General features: G+C 42.8%; 1 long non-coding RNA gene across 1 annotated transcript in view; it reads left to right on the top strand.

The window, feature by feature from the left end:
• The window catches only part of LOC146757848 (uncharacterized), a 122711-nt gene extending 103644 nt beyond the window's left edge, over window positions 1–19067 (top strand). The window contains exon 3 of the long non-coding RNA XR_014935987.1: window positions 18915–19067. This is a non-coding gene — a long non-coding RNA (uncharacterized LOC146757848). The remainder of the gene's footprint in view (window positions 1–18914) is intronic.
• Window positions 19068–21158: the final 2091 nt, after the last annotated feature.

Here is a 21158-nt window from a genome sequence, read left to right as displayed (position 1 = left end):
ATATATGGCATGCATACTAATATATATATATATACCAGCATATGTATGTAGTATATATACTATAGTATATGGTATACTGTATGTTCTATGTTGAATATTGTTAACTATATGTATATACTTTATACTATATAGTATGCATTGTATATACTTAGCATAGTATATACGTAGCATATATTGTGCACATATATATTCCCATACATCTGCTGATGGATTATTTGCAAAATATCCCACAAGCAGGTTTGCCATAAGTCCTTCTTTGTGGTTTGTCCCTGTGTTTCTTTCTTGAAGTGAAAGCTGAATACAGCAGGTGTACTGGATTGAGAGCTTCTCCATCCCACTCAGCACAGAAGCAAGGCTGGCAGCTCCAGCAGCCCTTAGAAACTGAAGCTGGGTGAGTCCCCAGCTCTGTTGTACCTGTCATAGAGTCATAGAGTCATTAAGATTGGAAAAGACTACCACAGTCATCAAGGCCAACCCTCAACCCAACAAACCCTTCATACGTTGTTACCTTCTGAACGTCTGTTACCTGCAAGTAGCATCTGTTGCTTGCAGGGTTGCTCCACCATCCAGCAAGAGTTGCATGCTCACATGAGGGGCTCTGTCTCTTTTCCTGTTTCCCTTTGGTTTTGTCACTATTGGTGCTAGAAATAGGTGTCCACACAGTGTTTCGCTGTGTTCAGGCTGCAAACCAAGAAACAAATCATTTTCTTTTGTCACACTGAGCCACAGTTTTATTCCCCCAAAGACACCTAAATGTGACTGAAAAGGTAAACAAAGAACAAATAAGATCAATAGGGGTGAGCAGCATGAGGGTGATGACTGAGGTGCCCTCCCATGTATTCTACAAACAAGCCCCCACTTCCAGCACTTTGAGGGCCTCCCCACAGCTCCCTGTGTGCTCCCACTGGAAGGAGCTGGCACAGGGACCCCTGTGTGCAGAGCTCAGCCCTTCACTGTGGGCTTCTTTTGAAACAGCACCCAACATACACAGATGGAGAGGAACGCTTCAAAGCCAAATTTACCTCTAAATCTATTTGTGTTTTGCAAGGCTCAAGTTCACCTTGAACCGTCCTTACTGTTTCCTTGCCTTTTTCCTTTGAAGCTGCAGGTTCTCCGTAAGCACATAAGCCTTTCAGGGGAAAAGAAAAAAAGAGGACAAAAAAAAAGGGAAGGGAAAAGGATTCTTATGAAGAAGCTATTTGTGATACGTATGTTTTAATACTGACATTTTAAAAGGTTGAAATATTATGGCGTCTTTTGCAAAGTTATGCCATTTAAACAAGATAACATGGCATTTTACCATTAAAGAAAAGACCTTCTTTTTTACTGGTACCTTTGAATAGTTTATCATTTTGCAATAATATCCTTCAGCTATGTAGCTCTCTGTTCTCTTTCAAACGGAGGACAACTTCTCTTCTAATTGTGCTTATGATGCCAATTAGCATTGGGGTTTTCTGCTTTTATTAATAAACAGCCTTTCTAAGAGCACTGTGACTGTCCTAAATATTTTTTTTTCCCTCCCTATATGGGATTCAGGAGGAAATTGTAATTAATTCCTCTTTCAGTGGAAAAGCAAAGCTATTTTTACATTGCACGCCTGATTGAATTAACAAACTGTTAGACAATTAGCAGGCTTTCTTTTTTTATATATTATTTTTATGCTCTTTAAAATGCAGATTCAATTTAGTACTGTTTTTGCCTCCTTTCTTTTCATGTGCCCTAATTGTTAGCTAAGTAGTGTCAGGACTGCGTGTTATCGGCCAAGGCAGGTGTCAGCTTCAATATTATTAAAGATGCAATTACTCCTTTCTCAAGCCCAGCTTGTCAGTTTAGCTCATCAATGTATATATCAATACATTTTTAAAAGGAAAAAAAAATATATCTCTGTTTCCCATCCATAATTACCTCCTTGGTATCCTGCCCCTTGTTTTGGAGCTGTCTCTCTAACCACAGTATGGGGGAGTCCCAAGGAGCATAATGAGGTCTGACAGCCCAGTGGAATGTTAAGCTGCACAGCCAAAGTCTCCAGTGTGCAAATGGGTTGCCAAAAAATGCAGCCTGCAGGACTCAGAGCAGCTCTGTCCTGCATCACTTCCCAGTGGAAATGAGAGCGAGGAGCAGACTGATGCCACTGCATGTACCTCATATAATGGGGCTGGGAAAACTGCAAGAGAAAATGGTAGGATATGATGCTCCCAGGCATAAAAGTGACAATGAAGGGCTGGAGATGTGTTCATACAGCCAAGCAGAACTGCGAGAGACCAGCCCTGCACAGGGTATACATGGCATGAATGGAAAATGGAAATGAATTCTTCCTCTCTTGTCCTTCAAAGCTGGTTGGTTCCAAATGCCACCTCTCTGAGTAGCAGCTTCAGGGTTGGGTTTTTTCTGCAGTCACTGCTAAGACTGAAAATCCCAGAGAATGAGCTGGAAGGAGCGATTTGTTGCTCAAAATGAGGTTCAAAGTTAATCAAAGCTATTCAGTGGGAATGGATTGAACTCATAATTTGTCTTGGCAGACAAAAGTGGGATGACTGAAATAGCTCATTTTTTTAGAAATTTCCTACATGATGTAATTCCAGAATTTCAAAATGATGTTTTCATTTCCACTGTGCCTAAATTCTACTTCAAAGCAAGGTTTAGGAGCTCTGTTTCATTTTGGATTGAACACCGTGTTCTATGTGACCCAAAGTGTAGCACACATCCCTGCAATTTGGCCACCATTCAACAAATCAATTATTCTCAGGGTTTACACGGTGCCCCTTAAGGGAAAATGTGAAATTGTTCCCTGACCATTCCTGGTCAGATGAACCATGTCCTGAAGGTAGAAGAGCCATGAACAGACAACAGTTTAACAGATCAGGTTATGGTTTGTTCACTCATCTTCTTCCAGCATCAACAGACCAAAAGTATTTGTGCTGACACTTTCTTTTCCTATTAGTCTCCAGCAAGCTCTTTTTCAAGGCAGGTGCCCAGCAGAGCTGCATTCAGTGCCCTCAGCCTGCAGAACAGCCACTTCAACATCACACCAGTGCATGCCAAACCAGTCTCCATCTCCTCTGGAAAGCAGCAGATTTGTTTTGCTGCAGGGAAAAGAGAAGGAAGGAAGGAAGGGGCTGCAGTATTTAAAGAAAATTGATTTCCCCTTACTTTTTATTTGGTTCGATAGTAATCCTCAGCAATAAGGTTCTTAATGCAGAATTTCAGTCCGCTTTCATGTGGTGTCAGGATCTGGTGGTGTGGTAGGAACTGTGGCTGTAATTAGACAGGCCGCACACTCATCTCCAACTTAAATTCTCAAGGCTTAATTCTCTTCTCAACCCAGTACAAATCAGGAATAATTTCATTTCCATTAATACATCACAGCCGTGTGAATCTGATGGAATAGCACGGTCCTTCCAGCCCTGCTTACACAGAAGGCACTACGTGTGCTATGGCATTGCTGAGGGTATGAAAGAAAAGATCATGAGATCAAAGCGATCGAGCTGCATGCTTTAATTATTTTATTTTATTTTATTTTGAGAGAGAGAAAAAGAAAAGAAGAAAGATCACGACTGTTTTAATGAGAGCCATTTAATACAGGCATGGCAACTTGAGACGTGCAAACAGAAGCTCTAAATATGGCTATAGGGAGGGAGCAAGATGAGGGCTGAGGGAGAGCTCAGGGTAGGTTCTGTGGTTGTTCCCATATACTGCTGGACTTGCAGCTCTTCTGAGCACTGGCCAAACCCTGCGACATGTCATCATGCAAAGAGCAAGGAACTGCTACAAGGCCAAAGGGACTTTGTTTTATCCAGATCTGTATATTTCTTGTTCTGGAAACAGTCACGGTGTCACAGTGTGATATGTTCTCTATTCCCATAAGAACCAGAAGGTTATATCTTGAAGAAAGCCTATAAAACAAGTCTTGATGGGGAGCCCATGGCATTGTGGCAGGAGAAACAAGATGTCCCACATCTGGTCACAGCCAGTGTACAGAGAGAGGAATGAAGCTTAAGACCCCCAGAGCTCATACACTGAAGGTTGAGATGAAGGAAGAGCTCGGAAGGGTTGGAGGCTCTGAGACACACTCAGCATCCATTTCTGCAGGAGTTATGCAGCTAAATCTTTTCCTCCCCTTTGAAAATCACCACCTGTGACCTTCAGGTCTGAAATTTGATGTCATGAGGCTGCCGTGTTGCTGTTCTGCTATAAGAACCGTTGCGTTATATTAGCAGTAGCATTTGATTGTTGCACTTTGATATAACTGAATAGGTAATCAGACCACTCTTTATTTTAGCCTGAGGATATGCCTTTGATTTGTAGAGGTTGGCCATTTCTTATCTGAGTTTGAAAACGGGATTATTTAAATGTGTATTGATGTTTTTCATGTGGTCTAACTGTGCAGTTCAACATGGTAATTCAACTCGTAGCTATACCAGATTGTTATCTAATCTGATAAGATATGAACAGCACAAAGATGAGATGATGAAACAATCAGGATTGTTGACTCACTGGGGTCCTGCTAAATCCAGTCTGCTTTCATACTTAATTATCCTGTCAAGTTCTTCGAATCTTTGCTACTCCAGCACTGTGATGGTAAGAGCAGAGGTAGTGACACCACTTGGTGAATACGTAAGTTGATCAAAATAATTTCAGCAGATACAAAGGCTATTTATGCTTCAGCCACAATATGAAAAGCTACTGATTCAAATACCCCAGACTGCAAAATTGGCCTTCTTTGCATTCCTCAGTTGACTGAAGGCCATTATTAGAGGCCTCTGTAAGTTGGTGTTTTGCTAACACAAGCTGCCAGAAGGGGAAGAGGAGAAGCAAGAAATTCACCCTGGGAGCGCTTCTAAGTCAAGATCTTGTGGCTGTGGCAGGCACCAGCACCAACCCAAAAACACTGGAACCCATAACCCATTCTTGTCAGAGACGCTTATGCCATATTTTACTTGTCCTATTACTGTTTGTCCTTTTACCGACACTTTTAGGAAAATATAATTAAGCTGTATTAAATACATCTAAATGATACATTCTAAAGGCATCCCCTCATTGTAGATAGCTTGGTTTCAGTTTGTTTCTCTGCCATGCAAAGGATTACTCATATAAGTGCTGTAATAGAAGAGACTAAAGTGCTGTAACAGGTCAAAACAGGCAATTCAGGTATTCAAGGAAACAATCATTAAGGATCAAGCAGAAACAGTGGAAATATTGTGAAGGTCTGAATTGAAATCACACTCCTTTGCATTTTACAGTGGTCTTTGCTCCTAATTTGGGGTCAGAATTTTGATGTCAGACAGCATTAAGTTGCAGAGTAATTTGGGTATGAAGGAGGCCTTTGGTGATGCTGCTTTCAATGGTCAGAGAAGGAAAATAAGCGTACAAACACCCACGGAAATCCCAAATATCAAAATATCACTGTGTCAAGCATCTTTTGATGATCGGCCCATTGTCAGGTTCACCTGTGGATGCAGCTGGAACAATCGTTAAGAGCTTTCTTATGGCACAGAGTGACCAGAAAAGCATCCTTGTATTTAAAATCAACACTAAAATGTCCATGTACTGAAAGATGCTGCTACATTCGCTAGGTGTATTTTAAAGGAGAAAACACTGTTTCAGTGAAAACCATTACCAGAAGAGAGATTAGATCAAAGTATTTAATGCTGCCAAGTAAAAATGCTGATTTTGCAGAGCTCTGAGCACCTCTCCATGAAGGCAGACACTGACCACATTGCTCAGCATCCAGACTGTGGAAACTTTCAGCCTCATGTGGTATGGGAGCCTTAATCCTCTCATCTTGCCTATCGGACCTCTTGAAAATTGTAGCTATTATGTTTAAATTAATTATGCCATTTATTTTTTTTTTTGGTCAAAATTGCAGAGTGCTGCACAGGAGAGCCTTGCCCAGCCCCTGCACACACAGGGTGACAGGAGGCCCTGCCCTGTTCTTTCAGCAAGGCTGTAATTAGCATGGAAAGGAAAGACCAACTGTTGTTTGAAAATGTTAATGCTAAAGGTCTTGGTTAAGCCTGTGTCTCTCCTATAAGCCCATGTCTCTCATACAAACTGATGGAAAAAATTAAAACTTTTCCTCTCTGTCTTTTCATTCCCCCTTGTGCCTTGAAGTGGCTCTTGGAGATGGGGCTGCACATGAATAATGCTCAGTACCCTCCTTGGCCTCATCCATGTCAGTTCTCCAGCCTTCCAGCCCTTTTCCATACAGCCAGAAGCACTTCCCAGCTCCCACTGCTGGCTGCTTCCTTCCATCCCCTCCCAGCCCTTTCTTGTCCTTCCACCTTGGTGTCCATTGGGGAAGGATGTGTCTTAAGGCCAAGATGTATCAATAGATACTCTGAAAAATAAGAAAAATAAGAGTTCAGTTCAGCACACACTTGGCAAGGCTTCCCAACAAAGTTCAGGGATGGACACGTGCTTTTCTTTGTCTGTATTCTTTACACAGACCTCAGGCTTTTGAAGGTTGTCCAGGGTAGGACCCAGACCTTCACATTTTGCTGCAGCAGAGCTTCATGAGCTCATACCTACCCATCCCTCTCTAACCCAGGGATGGACACCAAGCATCAGATCTCCTGGAGCTGGGGCTGACCAAACCTTGCTCATTGGGAAAGTGATGAGTATTTATTGCCTTCAGTATTACCAGCCCTCCATTCATCCAGCTCCTCGTCCTCCTGAGCTCATTGTATGGCCACATCCCACTGGGGCTGCTCATCTCAGCCACCCCATCACACAGCTCCAGGGGCCACCCTGAGTCCTGTCTGCACCTGGGTTTCCTGATGAGGTTCAGAATGCCTTAAACTAGCTTAATTTAGAGGAAAGAGAAAGAAATAAATTGCTGGCACTTTTGTGTGCTGATAAGTTTAACCTTTTTTTTTTCCCCCGAGCGGCTAAATTGCCAATCATCCGGAAACACATTAGAGTTCACCCATTACATAAAGGAAGCTGTTAGTCTCATTTAAAACAATATTGACCTTTTTCCTCTCCTTTCCATTTTGACTAAATTACAGGGTACATTTTTTGAAATGTGCCTTTTGTCTGACTGGAACCAGGTGACCCCGATTTTCTTCCTCTCCCTCCATCCCCCCCACTTACATCTTTCAACCTTTTCTTTCTTCTTCTTCTAACAGAGTTCTTAGCTTAACCACTGAGATTTCCAAATCCAGAGGTACTTAAGAAGGACTATTTGTGATACGTATATTTTCCAGTTACAAAATCAGCACCAGGAAGCAGAATGTCAGTATGTATCTCTTCTCTGCCCAATTCAGACCAGCAAGTATGTGTGAGCTTCCAGTTTTACTTGACATTAACTTCATACTCAGTGTTACCCATAGATCAGCTTCTCTGAGTGTAACTGCTCCTGATAACAAAGCAGGTGATTTTTTTCCTTGTTTTTAGCTTTGAATCAGGCTGGGAGTGTGCTTAGCTCCCTTGTAAAACTATTGTAACTCATTCTGAGTAATGTTCCCTGCACAGAAATACCTTTGTTAGTTCACCTGGGGCCTTGGGCTGAGCCTCAGATGTCATCATCTGAGGGTATTGCCAACCAAGAGTAAAGGTACAATGGTTTTCCTTATACCCAAGCTCTCTGTCAGCCTTACCGATCTCTCTGCTTTTGTTTACTTTGTTACCTCTAAAAAAACAATGCAAAGAGATGAAATCTGCCTGCTGAGATTCCTTCCTTCAGAGCTGCTGTCAACTGGCCACTGGGTACCAGCAGCAATTCCAGGGGTTGAGCTGCAGCCTCATCTGAGACAAACATCCCTGTTACAAGGTACAGAGGCTCACTTGCATCAGCCGAGGATCAGCAGCATCCCCCTGCACATTTGTGGACGTGCTTATGGCATTTGCTTCTTGTATTAATTTTTTTCTGGCTGAAAACTAAAAATATTCCCATGTACATTCTGCTAGCTCTTGGCTCATATCAAAATGTCGTCTGGTGCCAAACTTTGCTGGAAATTAATACGAGCTTAATTTAATTTGGAGCTTCTTTATAAAATGTTCTTTTTTAAATCCTTCCAGTGTGTTTTTGTATCCCAGTGACTACTGCTTGCTGTCACTCAGGTGCTTTTTGCAGGAAGCTTTGGGAAGTGTTGGGGTTCCCTGGCAGGAGAAGTGCTGTTGTTTCCAGGAAGCTTGGAAAATATAGGCCACTTCTATGGGAACACTCATCCCATAACACTAAGAGCCCACAGAGAACAGGCTCAGCTTTAACCCCATCTCTTCAATAGTTGATTAATCTGAATCACTGACACTGAAAATGGCTCAAAATGTTTAATCGTCTTCTGTAGGAAAGAGATATTTCGGAGCTAGAGTGCCGTTCAAATCAAACTGCCAAGAGAGAAAATGATTTCTTCAAGTTGCTTACTGGTACAATGTTCAATCCATCTGTGAAAATATTTGGGTTGCATTCCGAGGTTTTGATTGACTCTCCTGCCAACACCAAAATTTTAATAAGCTTTGCAGGGACAAGCTCTTCCAGCTCCCTGTTCCGTGAGCAGGCTGTGCCAGCAGCTCACACTCCAGGCTTGTGCAGAGGTGGGAATTAAGCAGCCCTACCTGCTCTGTACAGCAGTGCAGCCTTTGGGTTCTCTGCTTTTACTCAGCAGCAAGATGGGACTGCGCATAAAACTGCCCCATGCAATTATTCAATCTCACGACAGTCCTTCAGTTTGCAAAGCAAAAAAGAATCATGTGGTTACCCTGTAATTAGCTGATAGTTACTAATCAATTGCAGTTTGCCTTACCCTGAGGAAGGGCTATGGAGTGTGAGGAAGGCATGGTGTGGCCTGTGGCCTGGCTAGCCAGGCAGGGACTGGAGAGAAAACATAGCCCAGCATCTTCACAGGAGCTGAGAAGATGAACTGGGGCACCTCATGTAGCAGATAGGGCTTCACAGGGCTCCTGATACCACTGGAGAATGACAAACATCTGGGACAGTCCCTAATCTCTGGACACACACCCACAAGACTCTCAGAGCATCTGCAGCTCGAGCTTAAACATTTAGGGCTATCTAGGAAAGCATTAATATGCCATACAAGGAGTAGTGCTGGGAAAACTGAGGGGGGAGAAAGTGAAGAACTGTTTGATAACTATTTCTTCTGTGAACGGAAAGAGTGAATGAATGACAGCATGTGTGAGAGGTGTGTCTGGTTACCTGAGACCTGACAGGGAAAACTGAAAAGCTTACACACCAGTCCACTAATCCCCCTCACCACTACATCAATCCCTTCACCAAATCATTGCCTGCATCCCTCCCTTTCTATCTCCCGAACCGCCTATTAAGAAAGATCCAACAACACCATTAAAATGTCTTGCGTGGATTGGATATTCATTGTTCACTAAAAGCTAATCAAAGTGCTGGTAAACACAATAACCCCCTTCTCCCCAACCTGACGTTTCATTTACACAAGATCTCGAGCAGCCGCACCGGCGCTCTGCCACGCAGCCGTCAAGCACTGATTGTGCTATTCAGCAGGATGGCTCAATAATTACAGTCCCGGATCTCCAAACCGTACCAAAGAGCAGGCTTACCACTGCTAGCCTTTGTTACTAATTGTCCTTCAGGATACTTGAGATGAATTACCGTGGCTTACATTTTCCTGTTTTTCCTTTCTCTTCTATTGGGTATTAAAAAAAAAAGAGAGAGAGAGAAATCTTTCCACTTAGCAGAGCTGGACAGATCAGACAAGTGTAGAGCTGACTGTTGACAGCACTTCATAAGAAAACCCTCTGAATGCAAACTGTCTCATTGACATGTTCAGCTTGACACATCAGATTGATTTTTGATTGTTTTACACAGCTCACTTGCGCATGTTTTCATTATCGAGGCCGGGCAGTTTTCATACTAACACAAAGTGTTTGAGATATTAATATAATTTGATACCATCTATACTGCGTCTAATTGTAACCATAATCCAACAAATGAAGCCTCTTTCACCACAGCTCTCCAAAATGGATTGCGCTTCTGATCACTCTTTTAGTTTATTTTGTTTAGGGGTGCTTGAAATAGCTGCAACATTATTCATTCTGACTTAACATTGGTAGATCAAGGTAGAACTAGATTTGAGTGCTCTAAGTCCAGTGCTGGATCCGTGCAGCTCCTCCATGACTTGAGCTGGATCAGCTCCTGAGCTGCATCCTGGGAGCACTGGGGAAGGACGCTTTGACCAGCATCACTCACTCACAGACAGCTTGGATCGATGCTTGTGGTTTGTTTATTAAATCCGCAGCCTCAGGCTGCTAAATTGCCAGTGTTGGACTCAGGAGTGCGCAACCCCAGGCAGCAAGTGGATGCTCTGGGATGGATGAAGGGGTCAATTTCTGCTTGCTCAGCAATGAGCCCCCATGCCTGAATGACGGTCCTGCTTCAGAATAGATCCCCGTGTCCCCAGATGTCCCTGCCATCACCCATGCTTTCCCATTTCCCACACCTGCCTCAAGCTCCTCATCTACTACTTTGCTTTTTTCTCATCTCTCTCATTAGCTCATCTGATCCTTCAGAAGCCCCAGGAAGGACACTGAAGGCTGCTTGGTCTTTTCCATATAAATGTCACACTCCCTGTGACAACCCAAACAGCAGCAGCCCAGTGCTAGTCCAAACTCCCCCAGAAATGTAGGAGGACCTTCCCTCTCTAAGACAACTGAAGGTGCGGTTTGTGGATGTGTAGCATGGGTAGTTCACACAGAGAATCAGCTCTTTCTGCTGGCCCTATTTATCACAGTGTCTCCTTTAAATTAATACTACCTCCATGTAAAAAGAGAAATGAAATCACCCAGGCTGAATTTTAGAAAGAGGAGCCCTTGGTTCACATGGGAAACTGTGGTTGTGTTTGCTTCTGCATTCACCTTACCTGTGTGTGTGGCCAGAGCCACTCATATAGCTGAGCAGCACACACAGACCAAACTGTCTCCATTTCAGAACTTTGTCCTCTTTTTTTCCTCCTTTTTTTCCTCCCATTAAATACGTTCTGGTGCCACACATCATTTTTCTGGGCCCTGATTTCCATCAGCTGGGCAGGCATAGGAAGGTCCCCTGGTAATGATATGCCCTTGTTGTCTTTTCACCAAACAGCATGGCTCTAACTAGTGTGTAAGCATTCTCCTGTGTCTGTGCACTCCCTTCATAACCCTTCCACTCAAAGTGATTGTCTGAACTGCAATTGCTTCGCCAAGATGATTAAATTAGTTCCTACATGCCAGAGATGCACAGGGGTCTTGACATTTATATTTGGGTACTAGAGTCTGACATCCAAATGCATCTGTGTTTGAAAACAGCATAATTTAGAAAGTAGCGTTAAATCCATTAATATAATAGGGAGAGAGGGAGATGCTTCCATCCACATGGGGCTGTGCAAAAGGATTGCTTATGGGGCTGCAGGAAGGCAGCACTGTGCTGGGGTGCTGGGGCTGCAGAGTGCCCCCTGTGCGTGTCCCTTGCTGCCAGAGGAATGAGGAGACAGCAGAGAGCAGGGTGAAGGCAGAGCCATGGCTGAGATGCCTCTGGATGAAATCCATTTGTTGTAACATCACGCAACCCATGGTTTATTCCCTCAGGTTGAAGCTCATGTGCATAGGCTGAATCTCCAAAAAGGCCAAATAAGCAATTAATTACGCTCTCAGTGATCCCAGCAAGTGAAAAGAAGCAATGCGTGTGCAGGCAGCTTATTCCAAATTCACCCCAGCACCCCTGTAAAGAGCATCTGACCCGACATTGTGCTCCGTATTATGTGATAAGGTTGCTGCAGGCTCTCTGTTGCCATTATTTAGAAACCAAAATTATATGGTTTTTATAATTCTCAACCCAATTATACAATTACTGAACTTGTATATTAAAGACCTCTGCCGAAATCTGGATCCTATTGTTTTATCATGGCTGGGTTACCCAGCAGACACTCTCTTTTGCCTGGAAATGTGAATTTTTACTTTAACATGGAGCTGCGTTGCCACTTCTCAGTGTTATTTTGAATGAGTGAATGCAAATGATATTATTCAGTTTGTAGAAGCAGTTTCATTCATGATGTGACATTAGCATCTGCTACCTAAAGGAGACATTCTTCACCAGCTAGAATTAAGAAAGGAAGAAAAAAGTCTGATTGATAAATTCCTGCGAGCAAATCCCCCACTTTTGCACCTACACACAGTGTCTGCTGGGATGTTCTGGTTTGAGGACGTCCCTCAGAAGTTGAGGGTGGGTGAGAAGGACTTCAAAGGTCTGGTTTCAATAAGGTTATTATCTCTGGGATGGGGGATTAATATTATTCAGCGGTGTCTGTCGGTAAAGCTTTGAATCTGCTCTTTTTCAAGACATCAGCAGCAAGGAGATGTCTGCCCTTTGGGCTGGGCCCCATGCGCTGGGGATGGGGCACATGGCTGTGAGGCTGCATTGCTGCCTGGTACCTGCCCAGATTTATTATTCTCATTGCAGTATCGATGAGTGAGAACTGAGCTCAGTGCGCGTGCGTCTTTCTCCTGGTATCCATTTTCCTCAATTCGCACAGCAGAAAAAATATCTCGATTTCTTTTTTTTCCTTTTTATTTATTTTGTAATTCTTTTTAACCACATGAATGAAATACCTTCATGTTCATCCCAATTCATTTTTTTCCCAGGTGGAAAATAAATAAATAGATCCAAATGGCAAACAGAGGGCGCTGGGCAGGTCACTGAGATCGATAGGGAATAGGGCTGGGAGACGTTCCTGCTGCTGGCGGCAGGTCAGCAGAGTGGAATACATTGTGAGTGCTGAGCCTTGCCTTATGCAAGGGAAGTCTTATTTTAAAGGGACAGGAAAAAAGCACCTTAAGAATCGAGATCTGTCTGGAAAATAGTGAATATGACCCAGATCATTAGGATGAATTTGTTTTGGAGAAACACCTCTTAATTGATTGAGGGGAAAAAAAAACTGGCGCAAGAATAAGTGAGGATATCCATATGTAGGCATGGGTGTGTGCACACATACGTATTGCACTTATTTTATTATGCACGTGCTGGAGTGTGCATAGGGGTGTGTGTACGGCTGATAAGAATAATGAGCTGTACCAAAAATGAGGGGACAATTATTCTGATCTTCTGTAACCCATCTCGGCTGCACGAATTATCATTCTGAGCAGAATGAAAACAGAAAACTAAGTATAATAGTGGCGTATTTAAAGAAATAAATTGAGGGATAAAATGCACAGGGACAGAGTGCTGTGTTTTGTTACGTCGTTCCCTGCCTGCCTGCCTTTCTTCAGAGAGAGATTTCAGATTAAATTCAAAGCCTCTACTTTTAAATAAACAATGAAAATTGAAAATAGGCGTCCTTGTTAAAATATATATCTCTCTATTTCCCCTCATATTTTTTTAAAGTAATGCAGTACTGTGCGACCGTACAAGAGAAAAAAGGGAGGGTGTTGTGTATTAGGATTCCAAACGGGATACTACATCTTTAATGATACATATGATAATTAAAGAATACAATAAACACAATTAGCATATGTTTTAAACAGTTTATTAGTGAAGCTTACCATAAAATCAGAATATATAGAGCTCCAGGGTTTGTTGGGATAACAGCTTCTAATCCTTAGAGTCATAAAATCTCTGGCTTGGAAGAAATGGGCATCTTTAAAATGATTGAATCAGCAGGCCTCAAGTGAAAACACACAAATTAGCCACCTCCAGCAGCCGGGCAATGCTGCGTGGGGTGAGGGCATCGTGGGCTGCTGGGGATGGAGCGGGCATCCCTGGGAGGCGGTGTCTCCTTGCATAATGGGGGTACACCCAAAAGCCATAAATAAATTGAAACATCCCCTTTATTTTGCAAATATTCATGGTGGGGAGGAATGAATGTGTAAAGAAGCGTGGGTGTGAAGGGGGTGGAGGACTTGAAATGAGAAGGGTGCAGGGCTTCAGGCCCTGCTCGCTGCAGGATACAGCTCTAAAAAGCTGCAGACAGCAGGAAAGCAGCTCTCTGCAGTGCCACTTTGTGTTTCTGGCCCTTTTTTTCTTTCTTCTTCTTCTTTTTTTTTTTTCTTTTTTTTTTTTTTTTTTTTAATTTTAAAATGCCAACAAACTTCTTTTCTCTCTCCATTTCTTTCCTTCTGACTTCAGGGCAACTGGAGGAATTTGGGCTTTTTCTGCTGACGAGGAGCATATAGGCTCTGCACATTCATTGCTCTATTGAAGAGAAAATTTCTTCCCTCTTTTGTTATCTGTTGTGTTCAGAGGGAGTGGGGGACATCTAATCCTCCAGTTCAGATATTTCAAGTAGCTTAAGAGCAGCAGGAAGGTTTGGATGAACCTCTGAGCAGAGCGAGGTCCTGCTGAAGGGAAGGGGGAAATTGTCACTTTTGTGATGGATCCCCATCAGCTGCAGTGACCTGTATTTCATACCCTGGGCTTCAGAGTGGCTTTCTATGCCTGAACTGGAGGGCTCAGGTCCAGGAAATGGATCTCCTTGGCTTATCAACAGTGCAAACACACAGCATGAGACATTTCTTCTCCCATACATATTGGTCTAAGCACAAATTTGGAGGAGAAATGAAGGCCTGAAAAGATGAAGTGACTTCCCCAAGGTCAAACAGCAGGACAGTGGCAAAGGCAGGAGCATAAACATGAATTATATTGTCACTCTGCCAGAGGAAAAGGTTGAAATGCAGCTCATTTTTTTCCATAGTTTAGACCCAGCTTGATGTATTTGACCTCTATTCAGCTGGCCAAGGTCCAGGGAACGAAATATGAAAAATAGTGGTGGGTGTCTGCTCTGGGGAGAGAGGTCAAGGCAAAGGGACTTGTGGAATGGGTTCCCTCAATGGCAATTCAATCCTAAGCCACGGGTGGGTCAGGGTCTGGTCCAGCCATCCCCCATTGAGGTTGGTGGGTTTGGATCACATTTGGAGGGAGAAAGAAATTTGGGAGGAGAGAGGAAAAAAAAACTGTAACTGAGCCCATTCTTTATTGCAGTGCTTCACTATTGACTTTCCCACACTGATTAATAGCCCGGGGAGCTGCCAGGCACAGTCAGTGCAGCAAGGAGAGCTGAGCACCAGCCCTGAATTTTAGCTCCATCTCCAGCTTTTAGCAGAATTCAGCAGCCAGTGGAGCATTCACAGTGAATCGCCAGGGAAGTGTAAAACAAAGGAAGGCTCAGGGTTGCTTGGGGTGATTCTTTCAGCCTGTAAGATCCATACCTGCAGAAATCCATCCCCGTGAAGGTTTGCAGGCTCCTTTTGGGGCAGGGTGGGCTGATAGTTGCTGGTGGCACTGGGGCAGAACCTCGGGGCTCAGCCTCAGAATGAACCTGGAGCAAAATTAAACCCAAAATTCAGCAAGTGTCAAATACCTCCCTCTGCTCTTGCCACAATAAAGGCCATGACATTTTCTAAATCTGAGATTTGAAAGAAAACATTTTAAGTAATACTTTGTGCACCGCTCTCTTCCTCATTCAGATGCAAGCATTAACTCATTCAATACGATTTTAACCAGCTAAACAAGTACCATGAGCATTTTTGCCATCAGTACTTACGTGTAGAATAGAGGGTCAAATTACCGTGTGCAAAATACTTTCCTGCAGACTTTCCTTTAGTGTTTTATACACATTACTGAGAAACTCAGAAATGGTGGATACTGAATTCAGCTTAAAGCTGATCCCACCCTGAAGGTTTGGCCAAGACGTTGACTTTAAGCCGCGTTGCTTTTATAAGCCATCCAAAAATAATGCTGTAGGCTTTATTACCCAGCCCATAGCACACATAATCTGAAGGCTGAGGACTCCCGTGTCTGTTAAAACAGAGAGAAAAGATACACGGAAAATTTTCAAGCTGCCTTAAAAATAAAACCGAAGATTCAGAAATTTATGACGTGCCCCAAGAACATTGCAAATTGAAAAACTGACAGTGGTGGATGGCCTGTACACTGACATTTATTTGCTCAGTTCCTCTGCACAGACTTTTAGGATGTTCTTTGGTGGATTAATGTCTCTCAGCTAAGAATGTGCTATAAAAAAAAGCAAGGAATGCGGCTGATAAAATTAATGAAACAAATCATTGCTGAAAAGCAGTTGGTGAGGTGTGAATTTGAAAGCTAGTTTCCTAATACAATATTTGTAAAATAAACAGAAATTAATATCCATTAATATTAACATAATTATCTTAGCTGAGAATGTTGAACTGTTGCCTGTTTTGTGCTTTTCGACTGCAGCATCTCACTGCAACTGCGTTTGTGGCTGGGGAATAATCTGCTTGTGTATGCTGTAATGACACAAGAAATAAAACGTGATAAAAGGAATAAAATGTGAATTCCCATCTCGGCAAAGAGTAACTCCATAACATATATATTCTTTGTAGCTTTCCCATAAGGTGAGTGTTTCAGCATGGCATCCTTCACAGCTCCACTTATACCGCAACACTGAGCCCAGCTCACATGAGAAACTCATTCCAGCCAATACAAAAAATAGTTAATATGAAAACTTCCCCAGATCTTAAAATGGCTCTGAGCTATAAGCCCACCCTACCCCCATGCTGTCCCCAACCAGCTGAGCTGCAGGGCCAGGAGCTCCCACTGCAGTGCTGCTGGTGGCTCTGTGCAAGTTGAGATGCCACAGGGAAGCATCACACTGGAGGTGGCCCTGGGGATGCATTTCCAGGTGAGCATCCCAACTTTCTCATGCATGGCATAAGCAAATTCAGGTTCTTCACAGCTCCATGCATTGCTGCCTTTCAGGCCAGATAAAATTTGAGAAAGATGGTGTTTTCCATGAGAAATGACATATTTTTAGTCCTGCAGATACCGCAGTGGCTTGCTAGTGAAACCAGGCACTCTGCGTGCTGAAATAAAAATACCAGCACCTCTTAAAGACAAAACACAGGGAGAGAAAAAAAGGGGATTCATTCTTTATATCACCAGAGCAATGTGAAGCGTGTCCACACCCCGGCAGTTTGTTGGTTGTGCTTTGCTGGATGCAAACATCTCTGTATTAAAGTGGTGCCATTGGGGTGGGCAGCTCTGGGCAGTGCAGCAGGCAGGATCCATCCAGGATCCATCCTAGACATCCCAGTTATAAACCTGCAGCACGAGGGGTACCCAGCAGGCAGGATGGGGAGAGTTTTGGCTTTGGCTTCCGTGACATCCATCTCTAATTTGCAGTTTGTTAGATCCCACACAAAGAAGGGAACATATATTTGTCCTTTATTTGAAGCAAAATGATATGCTGAAGGTTTTCTGAGCACATATTTCCTTTTAAAAACCTGTATTCACCCACCTCAAGTCCCAAAGAGTTGATCTGCAGGAGCTAGAGTTGTGTAAAGAACTCATCTCATAGATGGAGCCACTTCATTACTTTGGCCTAAATCAAAATGTCTTACCCAAGCTGAAAAAAAAAAGAAAAAAGATTATGCTTTGCTAGATATGAATTAACCAACATGTATTAAAATATGCTTTGATTACTTTCAAGTGCAGGTTGAACTTAAATACTGCCTTGGGGAAAAAAAAGACCCAAAACATTTATTTTTGGAAGTGTGGAAAAGCAACTTTTCTCAGTCTCTTTCCCAGCCTGCCACATTGCCATGTTTACCATGGCACCAACAGTTGTCAGAGAGTATCTGGCTGAGTCACAGCTTTTGAGGGCTCAACTCCGGTACCAGAGATGCAAAGCAGCTCCTCTGCAACCCGGGGTTTGTGTTGGCACCAGTGAGATCAGAATCCGCCCTTCTGTTTACCATTTAGCTGAATCACCCCATCACAGACCAACTGTCATCTGTCACTCCATACTTTTAATGGTGCGTTGCACTGATGCTGTCTATCTTTTCCCCTCTCTAGCAGCCCCGTCACTCTGCTGTGTGCTAATCTTTTCTTCCAGGCTTCTGTTGGATCTCTTAATGACTACGCGACTGCAGTTTAGCTCCAAAAATAAAAAGCAAAAACGAGAGAGATTGTGGGGAGTGAAGGGCAGAATCAGATCTGTTCTGTAACTTAGGCTGAAGGCAAAATGCCCTCCAATTTTGGGAAGTGCCTCCCAAGATGCATTCTGCTCCTACAGCTGCAGGCACAGATACAGCCGGGCTGCAGTTAAGGCTGCACCTCACTGACCAAGTGCATGGTGGACAATTAATGAATTTTTCCTGTTCTTAACAAGAGGGCCTCACCACGGCTCTGTGTTCTTATGGCCAGCAGATTTGAGCCTTACCTCCAGCTTTGATTGTGCGCTGCTTTTTTAGCATCGGCAAAATGAATTGTGTTTTGTTTCCAGGGGGAAAAAAATGCAACAAAATGGGGAAGGCAGCAACGTGCAAAGGGCAATGCTGCTAGGGGAGGAACTGCCCACCAAGCAATATCTCAATATCTCAGTGTCTCAGTAATTGAGTATCATGTCCTGTCCTCACAGGGATATACTTGGTTGTGGGGGGAATTTAAGCTACAACACTTCAGCAAGGCTTCCTACTCGGTCTCTATTTGTATAGTTGAGCTGCTCATCTAAGAACTGTAGACTTTTGTATTTTGCAGTATCTAAAGAACATCCCCAATTTCACTTGTGGCCTTTCCAAAATTACCCGTATGTATGTGAAACAAGTGTGAAAACTGAGCAGTGAATTTTGTGCAAGCTATCACTTAGCCATGGTGTGCAACACCTGTGCATACTAACCTATGTGGGCATCCACATGTCTCCATACTGGCAGAGGTTTATATCCTTGCAAAGTGCAGGTCAATGTGCACACCATTCTGATGAGTTGAAGTTCAGGATAAAAATCGTTTTGCTCATTCAGTTGCTATATGTCCATGATAGAGAATATACAAATCTCGTAGAGGTCCATCTGGTAAGAGAAATAATATTGTGTCATTGCATTATATGTGTCTGGGTATGGGTGTACTTCTCTGCGCTCCTTCTTTGTCATGATTCTGTGGTTTAATTTAAATACGTGTTTCACTTCTCTCCATATTTCAGCTTTATTATGGAGCATGAAAATCAGGAAGCTTTTTGTTCACTTCATACATCTCTTCCGACAATGCCAGGCATCAGAACCCGGCACAGACTCCAGAGTGATTATTGTTACACATGATCTATGGAGCAGATAAATTACAGCTTGATTTTTATAAGGTATGTTGAGCCTGCAGGCTTCAGCAGAAACAAAAACAAAACAAAAGACAAAACCTTGGTTTAACTAGTAATTTGAGGAAATATGACAAACCTGACATGGAAGTCACAGAGCAAATAAATATGCACATCCATCATTTTGTAAAATAATGCCTTCGCTAGAGAGACCTCTACTTGCTGCAGTCTGCACTGTGAAAGTTGTTTGTGGTCTCATATCTGCTGCATGAAGAATCAGTTTAATTATATTTGAAAGAAACAATGGGATGTGTACAAGAACTACTGACATAGAGTAAAACAGAGGTGGTATCAGTCCATGTAAACCAAAATGAAGCTTATTTTAGGACATATTTCAGTATTCCTGAAATGTTTAGATGTGCTTTATGTCTTTAAAACACGATGGCTAAAATACTGATCTGGGAGTCTTTTCCTTTATTGTAAAATACTCCAGTTCCTAGAAATAAAATCACCTGATGGTTAATGCAGATATAAAACCCTGCTTTGTACAAAACCCAACAAAAAAACATTTCAGAGTCACCTTTGGAGCACAATAGTTCTGTTGGTGCACTGAAAAGAAGTTATTTACGAATTTCTTGCATCAGGAATTGGCATATTTTGTGGCTTGCCATTATTTGGAAGATTTTGTGTCACACTGAGGAAACCAATGTGCCATATTTTTATAGTATCCCCATTCTAAGTATCTTTTAAACATGCCATAAGTTCAGAGCAGGAGTAGAATCTGGACTCACCCATTTTTGCTTTGAACATCCACTATTTTTCAATGGGTGAACCTTCAGAAACCCAAACGTATACAACTCACAGATCACGTGAATGCAGACCTGCATTAACTGACCCCACAAAAGCCAACTGTGTTCATTTAGGGTAGGAATCACCCAATTTGCTCACATAATCTCAGAAATTACATGTTCATCTTGTTTAAATATCAGTCTTACGGTGTCATTTACGTAGTATCTGATCTTTCTAGTTAACCTCAAAGATATTAATCTTTATTAAAGGGGCGAGAGGCCAAGAGGCAAAGAGATGCTGGTGACAGATATTTTGACAGCGAGGAAAAGCAGTTTACAAAGTGAACATCAGTAAATACTGGGAGTGACATGTTTATAGCAGCAGCAAGTAAATAGTTGGCCAAGACTGGAGAAGGTATTACACCTTGAATAGTAGCAAACTTTTCTTTTTTTCCCTGAATTTGATCTTTTATATTTGTAAAAAAGAAATTTACTGTGATGCCTCCTGCTTCCCCTATAGTAAAATGCCAGAAATTTGACTGAGATTTACCTAAAGTGACAGCAGTGCCTCATTTTGACCAAGGAAGATGATCACTAAATGTCACGTCTATCGGCTCTCATGTGGATCACTTACTTGACATGTTCGTGTCTAAGCTCCATGGTGCTTCACAACGTGTTTTCCATTGCTGTGAGGCGATCTGAGATCTTTCTGGCACAAAAGTGAGCTGGCCGGCAGCAATTCGTTAAAATAAATAAATAACGCTGCTGGGATTTGTTCCCCTGCATCCCAGGGGTGTCAGGCCAGAAGCAGGCATCCAAAGCCCTTACAAGAACAGACCAGCAGCGTATGCTTCTGCTCAGGCTGTGAGAAGGCCTTGACGGGTGGGTTGCCGTCGCCACTCCACTGGAGTCAAAGCACGCAGAAGATGCTGGCATTTAAACACAGAAAATAACCTTGTGCCATTTGCTATTTTATTTTATTTTTTTTAAGCAAACTGTGAAATGTTACAAAAACTCTGGAATGGGAAAGAGCATGGGTTCTCCCTTCTGTCTGCTGAGCTGGCTTCTCTCTTTCTTCCCTGTGTTTCTAGGATCCTGAAGAGGGGCAGAGGCACTGGAGGGCTCCTGCAGCAGGGGCTGTGCTTGCATTGCTGAGCCTTAGAAGTGACCTAACACAAGCAGAGTGGAAAGCAAGGTGGAAGGCTTTTTGCACAACATGAAGCAGTAGCAATGAATAATGAATGGATTTTTACCTTCTTCGCCATTTTAGCTTGCTTTTCTTGCTAGTTGTTGCCTTCCAGCCCAAACAAGCATCTCAAGGTTGACAAGCTAATTTGTGTGTGTTTTGGAG

The sequence above is a fragment of the Coturnix japonica genome, chromosome 19 (assembly GCF_054131305.1).
Source record: "Coturnix japonica strain WE chromosome 19, WE-NBRP24, whole genome shotgun sequence".
NCBI lineage: Eukaryota > Metazoa > Chordata > Aves > Galliformes > Phasianidae > Coturnix > Coturnix japonica.
This window is presented reverse-complemented; position numbering and strand designations above follow the sequence as displayed.